Source organism: Notamacropus eugenii, chromosome 3 (assembly GCF_028372415.1).
Source record: "Notamacropus eugenii isolate mMacEug1 chromosome 3, mMacEug1.pri_v2, whole genome shotgun sequence".
NCBI lineage: Eukaryota > Metazoa > Chordata > Mammalia > Diprotodontia > Macropodidae > Notamacropus > Notamacropus eugenii.
Window position 1 is genome coordinate 11,028,059 of NC_092874.1, and position 14,928 is coordinate 11,042,986.

The 14,928-nt window shown below is 40.9% G+C and overlaps 1 protein-coding gene across 18 annotated transcripts in view; it reads left to right on the top strand.

The window, feature by feature from the left end:
* HDAC9 (histone deacetylase 9) overlaps positions 1-14,928 on the top strand; it is an 885,788-nt gene that overhangs the window by 336,019 nt on the left and 534,841 nt on the right. The window lies entirely within an intron of this gene.

The following is a 14,928-nucleotide window of genomic DNA, read 5'->3' on the forward strand; positions in this document are numbered from 1 at the left end:
CAGGCCAGGGAGGAAAACCCCACCCTTCTTGGGCTTTGGCATCTACCTTCTGCCTCCTGGAGGAGCGAACTGGGTTAGTTTTCCTGAGTCAGTCACAGGATCAGAGCAGCCCCCTGGGGTGGGGGTTGGGGGACACATCAGGGGGCCTGGTCTCTAGCATCCCATTACAATTCATTATTTCATTTGATCTTCACACTAACCCTTTGAGCTGGATGATATTACTAACTTCATTTTATAGGTGAGTAAACTGAGGCTCAGAGCATGCTTATGGCCACATATCTGAGGTGGTCTTCCAAACCAGTCTTTCTGACCCTAAGATCAACTCTAACTACTACTCCATCCTGTATAATGGGGATGTAGGCTAGAGATCAGTGGGAATGGACTATATGACCAGATCTCTATATGGTAAAGGCCATTGGTGTCTCATCACTCATTGGAGACATAGGGGAGACACAGGGGAAGGGGCTCATGTTCCACCAGGGCTATTTCTGTCTCTGTGTCCTACCCTAATGGAGAGACTTGGCAACATTCTGCTTTTTTTTTTTTTTTTTCTGGATGCATAGTATAGAGTCTCCATGAGAGAAGAAAATAAGATTAAAAATAACAGCCTTGGTAACTGGGGTCCAGGGGTAGAGGCTGGGGTTGCTACACCTCCCCACCCTGGGCCAGCACTGCTGATTATGGTAGCCCCTGATTTTCCTTTAAAGTCTCTAGAGGAAAGGGTCTCTGGGTCCAACCATTTAGAAATCCAAAGTTGGCAACTGAAAATAAGATGGGGTCAAAAGATGACATACTTAAATATGTGTCTGTGTGTGTTCATACATACATTTATACATACATGCACATGTATTTACATGTATGTAAGTAATTTTCTTGTAACTTTTGGCTCTGCCTAATTCATTAAAGAAGCAATATGTACTCTAGTGGACAGAGGTGCAGCCTCTAAGTCAGAAAGACCTAGGTTCAAGGCTAGCCTCCGACAAAACGTCAGAATGTAAACTGCTTGAGAGAAGGCATTATTTCATTTTTGGTTCTGTGTTTGTATCTTCAGCTCCTAGCATAGTGAAAAACACATAGTAACTGATTCATCAATTCTTGTTGATTTACAAAGATTATCTCTATATCCCTAGGCAAGTCATTTAATTTCCAAGGATCCCAGCCCAGGTGATTCTCAAAGAATGAGTTGCTGAATAAACCCGCCTATTAGCTTTGGTCAGTCAGTCAGTCAACAAACAGTGGCTGACCCTGTACAAAGCACTGAGCATAGTAGTTCCTGCCTTCAGGGGGCTCCTATTCCAATGAGGGAGACACTAGGCAATCAACCATGTATGTACAAGACATATAAAGGATGAAGTGGAGGCAATCTTGGAAGGAAGGTCTCAGAATTAAAGGACACTAAGTAAGCATTCTTGTCGTAGGGAGGATTTGATCTTTGTCTTGAAGGAAACCCGGGAAGTCAGTAGGAATGAAAAACCAAGCCCTTGGGCAGTTGTTTTTCAGCCATGTCTGATTCTTGGTGACCCCATTTGGGGTTTTCTTGGCAGACATCCTGGGGTGGTTTGCCATTTCCTTCTCCAGCTCGTGGGGCCCCCTAGCTTCCCCTAGCATGAGGCATGGCTAAGGAAAATCAAAGACTCAAGCTGGGAGAGTCTAGTTTAAGGAATAAGAAGAAATCTGGGTTTCACTGGATCCACGAATATGAGGAGAGAAGTAAGGCTTCCCAAGACTGGAAAGGGAGGAAGGCGGAATGCAATGAAGGACTTTAAGAGTCAGACAGGACTGGGTTTTCTGGGGATTGGTGACTTGTTGTCCCTGGTTCTCAGTGGTGCCAAAGTGACTCCGCTATGTTGGGGTCCAGGCACAGAGTGTCCAGCCCAATGTGAGCTCTGAAGGTTCTACCAGAGGTGGAGCACCAAAAGTCCATGTGAACGTTGGGAAGCTGGTGTGGCTTTCACTTTAACTGGGAGTCAGTGGAGTTTATTGAATGGGGTAGAGGTGGAGTGACATGGCCAGACCTGAGTTTGAGACCCAGTTAGAAAAGCATCACCATGGTCCAGGTAAAAGGTGAAAGGGCCTGGCCTCGTGTGGTGGGGGTGGCAGTGTCCAGGAAAGAAGGAGACTCGTGCAGTCCTTGGGAATTAGAAACATTAGTACAAGGAATTTCCATCAAAGAAATCACAGGTTCAGAAAAAAATAGTGATCTTCACTTCCTTGGGAGGGAGATGGGGTAGGTACATGGCTTAAGGAAATGTGTCAATTTGAAGAAACTTTGCTATATTGAAGAAAGCATCACCCAACAACGTATGTGTTGGTTTGGGGGTTTTGTGTGCATGTGTATGTATGTTTGGCTCATTGTAAGCACAATAACACACATATTTACATATGTACACATATATGTACATACATACATATAGGCTGAAAATGTCTTAGATAATTTTGAATATATGTTTTTAAGGACCTCTTCTTAAAGGGATAAAAAAGGGCCATTTTGGACAGGAAGCACAATCCTATTTTCCCTACCTCCTCCATCTTCATGACTTTCTCCTCTCTTCTCCACATTCCCTTGTGCTCCTGCCTTCTTTGTCTGGCCCACCTTTCTGCTTTACAGATAAGGAAACTAAGCGCCAATGAATGAAGTGATCTGCTAGACTTAGTTATCAGCAAAGACAAGAGTAGAACCCATGTTCCTTCCTCCTATTCCTTCTCCCACCACCCTCTGCTCCTGAGCTTGGACTCCAGGATCCTCTGCCTTGTTAGGAATTAAGATGTGAGACTGCTCATGCCTCAGCCCCATACCCTTAGCACCAATACATTTTAAGCAGCTGGGGACATTGAGAAATTAATATTTATGAAAAGTATAAAGCTTTTTAGAAGCAAGAACCAGATTAGGCTTATCAGCATGCTTTTGTCTCTGCTGTAGTGTTGAGAGATTAGCATTACTTTGTAAGTGAAATGTGGACACCCAAACAAACAGAGAGCCTGGGGATGCAGCATTTCCTGTTTTGTTTCTACACTCCTCAGGGGCAGGAACCCTCTCATCCCTCCAGCCTTTGTTGGTACATCACTACACTGCAACTCCCCCAAGTGCATTAGTTTATGTCAACAGGTCCTCCCCTAAACAGGTGTCCCATCTACACAGGAGAGATGTCTCCCTGCTGGGACGTCTCCTTCAGTAATGAAACTGTATGACCGTGAGAATCTGTACTGATGTCCACCACAGATGGCATCTACTGTAAATCTAATCCCCAGTCTCCTACAATGCCAACCTGGTGAATTATGCTTGGCTCATTGTTGTCAGGTATCATGTGGATGTGAAAATGATGAAAGCATTTGTGTGTAATTGATGGACATAAGAGTATAGATTTAAAGGTAGAAGGGAATGTGGAGGCCACCCATGCCAACCCCTTGATTTTACAGAACAGGAAACAGAGACAGAAAGGGTTTTAATGACTCACCCAAGATCACGGTTAAGAAACATCTGAGGTAGGATTTGAACTTGGATGTTCAAGCCCCAGACTCTACCCACTGCTCCCCCTGGTAGCTTTGTGGTAACAATACATGTTAGAAAAGCTTCTTTACAATATGTGTCCCTTTGTAGGGGGTATAAGCTACATTACATCTTCTGAAATATTGCTGCGTATTAGTGAAGAATACCTCCTGCTCCCACAAAACATCACCCAGTAGTCATAACATCTAAGTTTAAGGTGGTGGCCCACAATTCCTCTCACTGAGATGTATCCCAAATCCTCTTGTCGCCCTACAGAATCATAGAGTCTAAAAATCTGAAAGGACTTTGGAAGGCATGCTGTCCAACCCCTTCCCTCTGCAATAGCTCGTACAAGTGGTCTGCTGATCTTTACTCAAGGACAGCCAGTGAGAGGGACCCCACTTGCTCAAAAGGCAGCCCCTGCCATTCTGGGGGGTGGCTCTTGTGGTTAGGAAGTTTGTCTTCTTGTCAAGAAGAAATATTCCACTTTGCAACTTTAACCAGTTGTTCCTTGGTCTGTCCTCTTGAGTAAAGTAGAGTACAGCTATGTATGTATATATGGATGGATGGATGGATCTCTCTCTCTCTATTTATCTTTCTATCTATCTCTGCATAATGTATCTATCTATCTTTCTATGTATCTATCTTTCTATCCTCTATAGTGTATCTATCTTTCTATCTATCTATCTACTATCTATCTATCTACCTATCTATCTATCTCTGTATAGTGAATCTGTCTATTTCTGTGTAGTGTGTCTATCTATCTTCTAGCTAATCTATGTATCTTCTGCTTTACTCAAAGCAAAGAGCAGAACAAGAGGGATCATATACACATAAAATACATACATAATGTACACACACATATATACACATAATATACATATATAAATACACACATAGATACATATATACATATAGGTGTGTGTGTGTCCCCCTTGGTCTGTCCATAAATATATAGATTAAGCTTTATTCTATTTTACTAATATATAGGAAATAATATACTTATTATTGCAACTTTAAATACTTAGGAACATCTATCATATTCTCTAACTCTTCTCAAGATTTGATATCCCATATCGTGTCAAGCGATGGTATTTTGTGCTCATTTATATCTTTCTAAAAAGTTTGAAAAAAATAAATTGGCAGACGACCTCGTGTATCATATTCTCCATCCTAGCAGTCACTCTCCTAATGGCAGTTTATACTTTGTATTAAACTCATACAGTTGATTAAAGACCTTTTACCCTTGGTCCTGGACTGGACAGAGCTGAACACAATCAATGGCTTCTGTTCTTCTCTGGTCACTGCATAGGGCATCCTGTCTGGGTTGTGCTATATTGGTCAGTTTATCTCTTACTCTTTGAAGGGTGTCTCAGGTTGCTAACGTGTGCTCCTGCTGGTCTTCAGCTACCAAGTTATTATCAAGACTAGTTAATAATCTGTCCACCATCCACTAAGCACACTGTGAATAATAAGCCTCTCCCTGAAAGTGAAGGCTAAAGTCCTAAAGTCATCATTGTCATTGTCGTCCTCCTCCTTTTTCTCCTTCTTCTTCTCTTTCTCCTCCTTCCCCTCTTTCCTCACCCTTTCCCTCTCTACCTTCACTTTCTCCTCTTCCTTCTTCTCCTTCTCCTCTTCCTCCTTTTTATTAATTTTAAAATTTTGAGGTCCAAATTCTCTCATTTCCTCTCATCCCTCCCACCCCTCCCTTGCCCACAAAGATGAGTAAAATTGTATCAATTATTTAGGTTAAGTCATGCAAAACATATTTCCATACCAGCCATATTGCAAAAAAAAAAAAAAGAAATCTAGAAAAATATATTTCAATTCATACTCAGAGGTCATCAGTTCTATCTCTGGAGGTGTGGAAAACATTTTTTTTCATCACAAGTTCAATCAAATTGTCTAATGATCAGATTAGTCAAATCTTTCTCAGTTGGTTATCATTACAACATTATAGTTATTGTACACGATGACTTTCCAGTTCTCATTTCACTTTGTTTCTGCTCATATAGGTCTTATCATGTTTTGCTGAAATCATGACCCACCCCACCCCCCATCATTTCTTATGGCACAATAGTACACAATCATATACCACAACTTGTTTAGCCGTTCCCAAATTTATGAGCATCCTTTCAATTTCCAATTCTTTGCCACCACAAAAAGAACTACTATAAATATCTGTGTGAATATAGATATTTTTCATTGATCTCTTTGGAGTACAGACTTAGTAGAGGTTGTAATGGTAATTATGACAGTTAAAGATCTTGCCCACCCATTAATGGGCCTGCCCATTAAGGGAAGTTTGATTAGGGGAGATTTATTTTATAGGAAGACCCATACCTTTTTAAAATTTCTAATGAGTTCTCAAGGATTGTGATGCACTCTGGCTCTGAAAAGTGTATAAATACTCTGAGGTGAGGTTTAGTTTTTGGAAGGAGGTTCATGTGCCAGATGAGACTTTGGGAAGCTGCTAAGGAGCCGCCTGGCTTTGAAAACCTAAATGTTGGTGCTTCTCTCTCTTGTTTATAATCAGACATTTGGAAGCCCTGTCTGTTGGTTTTTATTTCTCTGTATTTTCTCTGAAGTTCAGGGTGTTTTTTCCCCTGCACTAAGCAAATGATGTATGTGCTTGATTAAAATAGTTTGTTGACCCCTCAAAAGCTGCTTTCTTTTTAGAAAAGCAGATCTAAGAACCTGTATAGCAGGCCCTTCTGCGTATGTCAGGGCCCTTGCTTGTTGCTGAGTCAAAAGGTCCGCGCAGTTTTATAGCCTTTGGGCATGTGGTTCAGAGTGCTTGGACAAGTTCACAACTCTGTCAGTTTATTAGTGTGCCCATTTTCCCTTATCCCCTCCACTATCTGACATCTCTGAGAAGGTGAAGCAGTGTCCTAGAATTGCTGCATTTCTTTCATTGTGATTTAAAGCATTTTCCCCCACATAACTATAGATAGCTTTGATTTCTTCTGAAATCCGCCCGTTTATATTCTTTGACCATTTCTCATTTGGGGAATGGCTTTAATTTTTGTATATTTGACTTAGTTTCTTATATTTGAGAAATGAGGCCTTTATTAGAGAAACTTGCTATAAATTTTTTTAATATTACTTCATTATCTGATACCTTTAAGCAAAATGTAGTTTCCCTGCTTATCTCTTCTAAATAGGTCTATTTTTGCTTTTGCTTTGTTTGAGGTCATGATTGCAACCCCTCCTTTTTTTTTAACTTCAACTGATGCATAACAGATTCTGCTCTAGGCCTTTATTTTAACTCTGTGAGAGTCTTTTGTTTTTCTAGTGGGTCTCTTGTAAACAACATATTGTTAGATTCCGGTTTCTAATCTACTTTTCTTTCCACTCCTATTTTATGCCTGAGCTCATCTGTTACATTCACAGTTATCATGACTGTGTATTTCCCTCCATCCTATTTTCTTCTATTTATCCTTTTCTCTCTATTTATCCTGTCCCTCTTCAAAAGTCTGTTTTGCTGCTGACCACTCCTTTCCCTAATCCATCCTCCCTTTTATCATCCCCCCATCCCCAACTCTTATTCCTTTCCCTACTTGTCTCCTCATTGAGTAAAGTAGATTTCTATATACAGCAGAGTGTGTGTGTGTCTGTGTGTGTGTGTGTCTGTGTGTGTGTGGACGCACACTCTTCCCTCTTTAAAATAATTTTGATGAGAGTGAGATTCAAGCATTACTCACCCTCTCACTTTTCCCTCCACTGCATAAAAGCTTTTCCTTGCATGCCTCATTTATGTGAGAAAGTTTCCCCATTCTACTTTTCCCTTCTCCCAGTACATCCCTTTCTCATCCCTTTTTAAAAATATCATCCCGATATAATCAGCTCACACTCATGCCCTCTATGTAGACTCCTTCTAACTGCCCTAATAATAATTAAGGTTACTTGTATCATCTTCCCATATAGAAAGGTAAATCATTTAATCTTATTTTGAATCCTTTATGGTTTCTTTTTCATTTATCCCTTTCTTACGCTTTCTTAAGTCTGATGTTTAAATGTCAAACTTGAGACTTGTGTTTAAATGTCAAACTCATTCAGCTAAGTCTTTTTATCAAGAATGCCTGGAAGTTCCCTGTTCGTTAAATATCCATTTTCCCCCTGAAGAATGATACTCAGTTTTGCTGGGTAAGTTATTCTTGCTAGTAATCCTAGCTCCTTTGCCTTCTAAAATATCATATTCCAATCATTCTGCTCCCTTAGTGTAGAACCTGCTAAATCTTGTGTGATTTTGAGTATGGATTTATGATATTTGATTTTTTTTTCCTTGTTGCTTGCAATATTTCTCCTTGCCCTGGGAGTAATGTAATTTGGCTATAATATTCCTAGGCGTTTTCATTTTGGGATCTCTTTAGGAAGTGATCAGTGGGTTCTTTTAATTTCTATTTTACCCTATTGGTTTAAAATATGAGGCCAGTTTTTCTCTATTATTTCTTGAAATATGATATCTTGTCTCCTTTTTTAAATCATGGCTTTTATTTCTCCTCATTTTATTTTCCAGGTCAGTTTTCTGATGAGATAGTTCATATTTTCTTTTATTTTTCATTCTTTCTATTGGTTTTATTGTTTCTTGCTGTCTCATGGAGTCATTAGCTTCCAGTTGCCCAATTCTAATTTTTTAGGAATTATTTTCTTCAGTGAGCTTTTCTACATCTTTTCCCATTTGGCCACTTTGATTTCCTTCATTGAATTTTCATGCCTCTTTTACCACAGGCCAATTCTCTTTTTAAAAGTATTATTTTCTTCATCATTTTTTGTGCCTCTTTTACCAAGCTATCAATTCTCCCTTCATAAATTTCTTGCATCATTCTTGTTCTTTTCTCATTTTTTCTCTGCCACTTCTCTATTTAACCCTTCTAGGAGTTCTTGCTGGACTTTGGCTTTGAGGCTTTGGTTTTAGGTGTTTTTCATTGCTGTCTTCTGAGATTGTGTCTTGGGCTTCCCTACCACAGTAGTAGATTTTTGTGGTCAAGGTCTTCTTGACATTGTTCTTTGCTCATTTTTCCAGCCAATTTCTTGACTTTGAATTTTGTGATAAACTTGGCCTCTGTTCACCGAGAGGTGGGAAAGCACTGCCCCAAGCTTCAGGTTTTTTCTTGCTACTATTTTCAGAACTAGTCCTGGGAATCTAAAAGTGTTCAGTGCTTTCAAGGATCCTAGGAGAACTGTGGTCCCTGCTCTGCCTCTACTCTGCCCTTTACCCAGGAAAGGCCCCTGGTCCCCTGGAGCCTCAAGTACTAGAGCTCCTCTTTACTTTGGAACTGTGTCCAGGACCTCTATTCCCTTGTAATGCACCACAAGACCTCCTCTCCTTCGAACTTCATATAGGAAATAGAGTTGCCAATCAGCCCCAGCTGCAACCAGTACCAGCAAAGAGTCCCAAGAAAAAAATTTTTTTTTTGACTAGGAATCTGTCCTCACCCCCTTATCATTTCTGGGCTAACAGCTCTCAAAGCTGCTGCTGCTGCTACTACAGCCCCTGTCTGCTCTGGGCTGGCCTCCACAGCAATGTCACAGATCTCTCCTATGATCTCCTACATTGTCTTAAGTTGGAAAAATGTTTCACCCCACCTTTTATTGGCTTTGCTGTGCTGTGCAGAATTTGATGTGATGGGTTATTTTAAAGTTGGTTAGAGGGGAATATTGGAAGAGTTCATCTGGGTGGCTCTCTGTACTCCACCCTCTTGGTTCCATAGTTCTTTTCAGTCAACTCTTTTAGCTTTTTACTCGATTTTAACGGTAGCCTCCAGCTGCAGTGTTTTTGTTGTTTTCAGGGAAGGTTATATTTAGTAAACCTCTCCCTTATAAAGGGGAGATCTATCCCTGCTTTTCCATTTAATTTTTTCAGTCAATGACTATAAAATATGACCGTTTTTTCACCATCTACCATATCTTCTAGGGGTCAAATATTACCAAGACCCTATGTCCTTAATTCTCTCTCATGCTTCTTTGTTCTATGCAAATCAGAAGGACTCAAGTGATTGGAGAAGACCAAAACAAACTAGTAACATTTGAGTTAGGGTGAAGGATGGATAGAAATCCTGAAGACAAAGAAGACATTTGTACACGCCATATCCCTCTGTAGAATGGAAACTTCTAGAGGACAGGGACTGTTTTCCATTCATCTTTTTATCCCCAGTTCCTAGCACAGAGTACACCTAATCAATGGGTGATTGATTAGTTTGCTCTCTCCATGACAGACATTCAGTTGTTATTTTCCTGTGTTCTTAGTGGTTCTATATCTTTAGCAATAAATTTCCCTGCTTCTAGCTTCTAACCTTCTGTAAGATGGGAAACCAGATAACCAAGCTTTTAAAGAATGTATCTAAAGCAAAGTGAATAGATCTTGAATGAGATTCTGAGAGCTTCCCTTCTGGGTAAAGATGCATCTGCATTATATTTCTTTTAACTACTCAGAGACTTTTATTTTGTTTTCTTACTGATTCTCAAATATAGGGGCAGCATGGTATGATGAAAAGTATTTTGAATTTAAGATCTAAAAATCTGGGTTTGAATCCCAGGTCTACCGATTGCTTGAAAGCTTCTAGTAAGGGGAACTTACCATCTCCCTAGGGAGCCCAGTCTACTTTTCCATGATACTGATTACTAGGAATAATTTCCCTCATATCAAACCTAAATTTGTCTCTCAGTAACTTATACCTGTTGTTCCTAGGTCTGAGTTCTGGCACAAAAGCAGAGAAAGTCCTAGCAATGGGAGAAAACTCTCTGTAGAGAGGAATCATGCTCTGTGCAGATCAAGCAATCAGCAAATTACTAAGCCCTCATGTTCTAGGCACTGTGCTAGGGATACAAATGGGGGAAATGATTCCTGCCCAAATAGAACTTAAATTCTAGAATAGAACAGTTTCTCAAAAGAATGAAAACAGTTGATGAAGCAGGGTCTTATTAATGAATCAATAAGCATTTATTAAAAGTCTCCCATATGCCAGCCCCAAATTTTCCACTCTTTGGCATTTTGTGCCCTACATCACCTGCCTTCCCCTACCATTTTAGTCTTTGAATGTCTCACACCCTGCATTACATGTCTTCTGGCTATTATCTGAACAAGACCCTCCATCTCTCAGCTCCTGGCATTTTTCTCTGACTATTCCCCCCATGCCTAGGATGCTCTCTCCCTTCTCAAGTCTGCCTGTTGATTTCCTGTAGATCCTAACTCAAATCCCATCTTTTACTGGCAGTCTTCCCCAACCTCTTTTAATTCTAGTGTATTTCCTCTGTTAATTATTTCCTGTTTATCCCCCATAGCGCTTGCTTTGTGTATGTTTGTTTGCAAGTCGTTAAATTGGAAGCTCCTTGGGGGCAGGGACTGTCTTCTGCCTCTTTCAGTATCCCTATAATTTAGCTCAGTTCCTGGAATATAGTAGGTGCTTACTTAATTTTTATTGATTGATTGATAATGACAGAAGAGTTACTCGGACCCTGAGAGTGGCAAGGTCTTTACATTCTGTGGTTGGAGACAAATGTGTACGTAATACCAGGACTCCACCAAGATTGGGCCATTCATGGTGTTCAGTCTGACCTCCAGCGCACTAGAAATGTCTCCCCAACCTCTGTAAAGGCAGCTGGGCTCATTCATCTACATGTGCTGTCACTGAAAAGTACTAATTCAGTGACCAGTACTAGGTTACTAACAATTAAAGGAGAAAGGTCTGTATTTGAAAATGACAATGCATTGGGCTCCAGAAGATTCTTTTCCTACAGCAAGAGCACCTGATGATTCCCTCCAGGCATAGCCAAAATGAAAATGCCCAGGGCCTCACTTCATTACAAAGAGTAGCTTGTTATTGCTTCAGGTGAAGTAACTAATGTTAGCCTATTGATTTTTAAATAGACCATCTCTGACAGATAAAAGGAAAACATTAGCTCAGGGAAAATGCTGTGTCTATAGAACACATAGCTAGCCTTGCCATTAAAAAGCAGAGTAATTGGAAGAAGCCTCCCTGCATTCAGGGAGATGACTGGAATTGGGTGTGCTTGATTCACACGAATTTGGCTCTTCGTGTGCTGTTAAGGTTTTGTCCCATCAAGGCAGAGCAGCAAATAGGTCTCATGGATCATATCACAGGGACAAGTCAACACAGGGTAAAATGAGCTTTATGCTTTGAGGCAGGATTGTTTTACCCAGCAAGATCAAGTAAGTAAACAGAGACTAAGCACCTACTATGTGCAAGGTCTAGTGAGCTCTGATGTGACTTCAGAAGTAGCCTTGGTTTGGGGAAAAAGGAGGAGTGTCTTTAGGAATTTTCTGGCAAGCGGCAAACAGCTGAAATTGGATTGGGGGGGAGTGAGATCATTCATTGGCTATTCCCCTTTGGTACAATCTCCGTTCTGCTTGCCTCTCCTTAAGGCCTGGGATTGGGGACTGTGAAACTTTTGTGTGCCCTGGACCCAGTTGGCAATCTGGTGAAGTCCATGGACCCATTCTCAGGGTCATCTTTTTAAAACCATAAAGGATTACAAATTATAATGAATAGCAATTATAAGTACAATGAAATTGGAATTGTAACTATCATAATGGTAATAGTTATAATGAAATACCGTTATCTGTCTATCATCTATCTATCTATCTATCTATCTATCTATCTATCTATCTATCTATCTATCTATCTATCTATCTATCTATTGTTCGCAGACCCTGAACTAAGAATTTCTGCTTCAGACAGACAATTCAAGAATTCATTTATTAAACATTTGCCGTGGACCTGGGTAAACAAAGGCAAAGAATCTTAGCCTTCAAGGAGCTTCTATTCAATTGGAGGGAATATAAAATGTATATAGAAAATGTATCAATAAACAAACATGAAGCACTTAATGCCTGCCAGGCATCAGATATATGCACAGTAATTTCTGGGAGGGGGAGCACTTACAAATGGGTAGGAGTGAGGAATGACTTGCTAAAAGAAGCATCCAGCTATCCTTATTGATGCAGGGACAGCCAACCTCTTTAGGGAACACCAGCAGCTTATCTTTCCTGGCAGGCTTCCTGAAATAGATTGAAGTTAATCACACTTACAGTGCTTACTTGGCTTGGGAGAGTCAGAGAGGAATGGTGGAGAGAGAAACCAACAAGATCTGGGTTCAAGTTAGGCTTCTGATGAAAACTGACTGATTGGGAGCAAGCGATAAGAGGCAGGAATTGAACCTAGGAATTTCTTGATTCCAAGTCCAACTCTTCTGATCTCTGCCCTCTTTGTCTCTTTCTCCAAACTATTATACAATAGTGACCCTTGATCTCAAGACAAGTCATGATAGTTAACTCAGATTTCTAGAAGACAAGGACCTAAGTTGTTGACATTTTTGTGACCCTGGTTATGTTTATGCCAATTGTCTTTACCAAGATTGGCCCTCGTGGTGGATGGGTGACTTTAAATAAATAAAAGTGGTGCCCCATTATCCTGGAGCCCAATCTAAAGAGAACCTGATGTTCTCAGACCTCATCCCCCCTCTCAAGTTTATTTTTGATTTGGGAAATACTTGAATATGGGCCCATCTTCAAAGTTCCCGTGCCTTCCCTTTGTCTATTCACCACTATCTATCCTGTAGATAACTTGTTTTGTGTATATTTGTTTGCATGTCGTGTCCTTTATTAGATTATAAGCTCCTTGAAGGCAGAGACTTCTTTGGCTTCTTTTTGTATCCCCAGTGTTTAGCACAGTGCCTGACACATTCTAGGCTTATTGACTGATTGATTGACAAAATAGACTGGCACGGAGTTGTCATTCAGGATGTCAGCTGGGAAGCCTCACACTGTATGTAGTTTTAATACTGATCAAAAGGGCAGTGTCTTGTGGGTCATATAGAGGAACTGGGACCCGAACCAGCCTGGATATGGAGGGGCAAAGTTAAGAGCACTGACAGAATTGCTCTGGCTTTTGAAATGATTTCTCTGTCACAAATAGCACCTGGCCTAGAGCAGGAGAAGGCTGAATCTCCATGGGAAGCTTGGAATGTTGGCTCTTTGAAGGTTCACATGTTTGACTGTAAACACTCCAACCAAAGAAGACTCTGTGGTCTGGAGAGTTTTTTCTTCTTCTCCTCTTCATAGTCAAAATGCAGAATGTTCAGCATGTGACCAGAGAAGGGGGCGTTTATAGAAGAACTGGGTCAGATTAGGAAAGAAACCCCTGGGGAAAGCTGACAAGTGGAGCCAATGAGGGGGAGTCCACCACCTCCTGATGCAGCCTGTCCTGTATTCAGTGACTCTACTTGTTAGGAAGTTTTCTCCTACTTTGAGCCAAAGCCAAGTCTCTGAACGTTACCAATTTCTTCTAATTCTAAGGTAAAACAAAGTCTTTTTTCTCTCCCACAAGACAGACTTTAAAGCAGCAATCATGCCACCTTTTCCTGTCTGCTTTGGGTCCTTTCCCTCAGCTTCTACATAGTCAGAGCTGGAAGGAAAGTGTCATTTAATAATGAAAGGCATTGACTGAAACCCCTTCTCACTGATAAGTCCAAACTACCTTCTCTGCAGGCAGGGCCAGAGTGACAAATCAAGTGAGAGGCTTGAATGTCATCAATAATGCAGCATCAGGCAGCCATGTCTGATGAGCTGGAGTTCTCCTGAGGATGCTTTCACAGCCATGTAGCCAAAGATAGCCTTTTGTCTCGGCGTTGGCCTGAGCATTGTCTTGACAGCCCAGAGTTTATGGAACCTAAAAGGAATTAGCCAGTGCCTTGGGTCTGGTGTTCCAAAATGTAATGGGAAACAGAAGCTCTGAAAAGACACCACTTAGGAAAGAAAATCAATATATGAACAGCTTGGTGTTTGTGACTTAGGGGAAGTAGATTATATTTCAATTTTCTCAGCTTAGGTGTTTTCTCCCCCTTAAATAATTTCAGTTCAACTCAAACTATTATTAAACCTTTACTGTGGGCAAGGTAATGTGCTGAGTCCTGGAAATAGAAAAGCAGACAGAAAAAGAGACAGCTTCTGAAAGGCTTATTGGGGAGGGGATGTAAGCTGTCCATAGGCCAGTTATCAGCAAGCCATAGGTGAACAGAGAGAGTTAAGGCCTGGTGTTGGAGGTGGCACCTGAGGTCTACTTAGAGAAAACTAAGTGAGAATAAGAAGTGAATCCCAGATGTGGAGGACAGACCATGTGAAGGGCTCTAGGGAGGAGATGTCCAATCACTTATACTAATTTGCCTCTAGCAGAGTGTATAAAGGAGAGTCATGTGATGGAAAACCAGGCCCCATAGCTTCCAGGGTTTCAGATCCCAGGTGAAGGGCTTTCTCTTTTATACAACAGGCTGAAGATTTTTGGTAGGAGGTGGCAGAATCCAATCTATATTCTAGGGGCATCAATATGGAAGTGTGTAGAATGGAAGCCCAATTAGAAAGCTATTGAAATAGGGCCCAAAGTGTGCTAGGAGTTGTGCCATTGGAGAGAAGGGTCTGGATG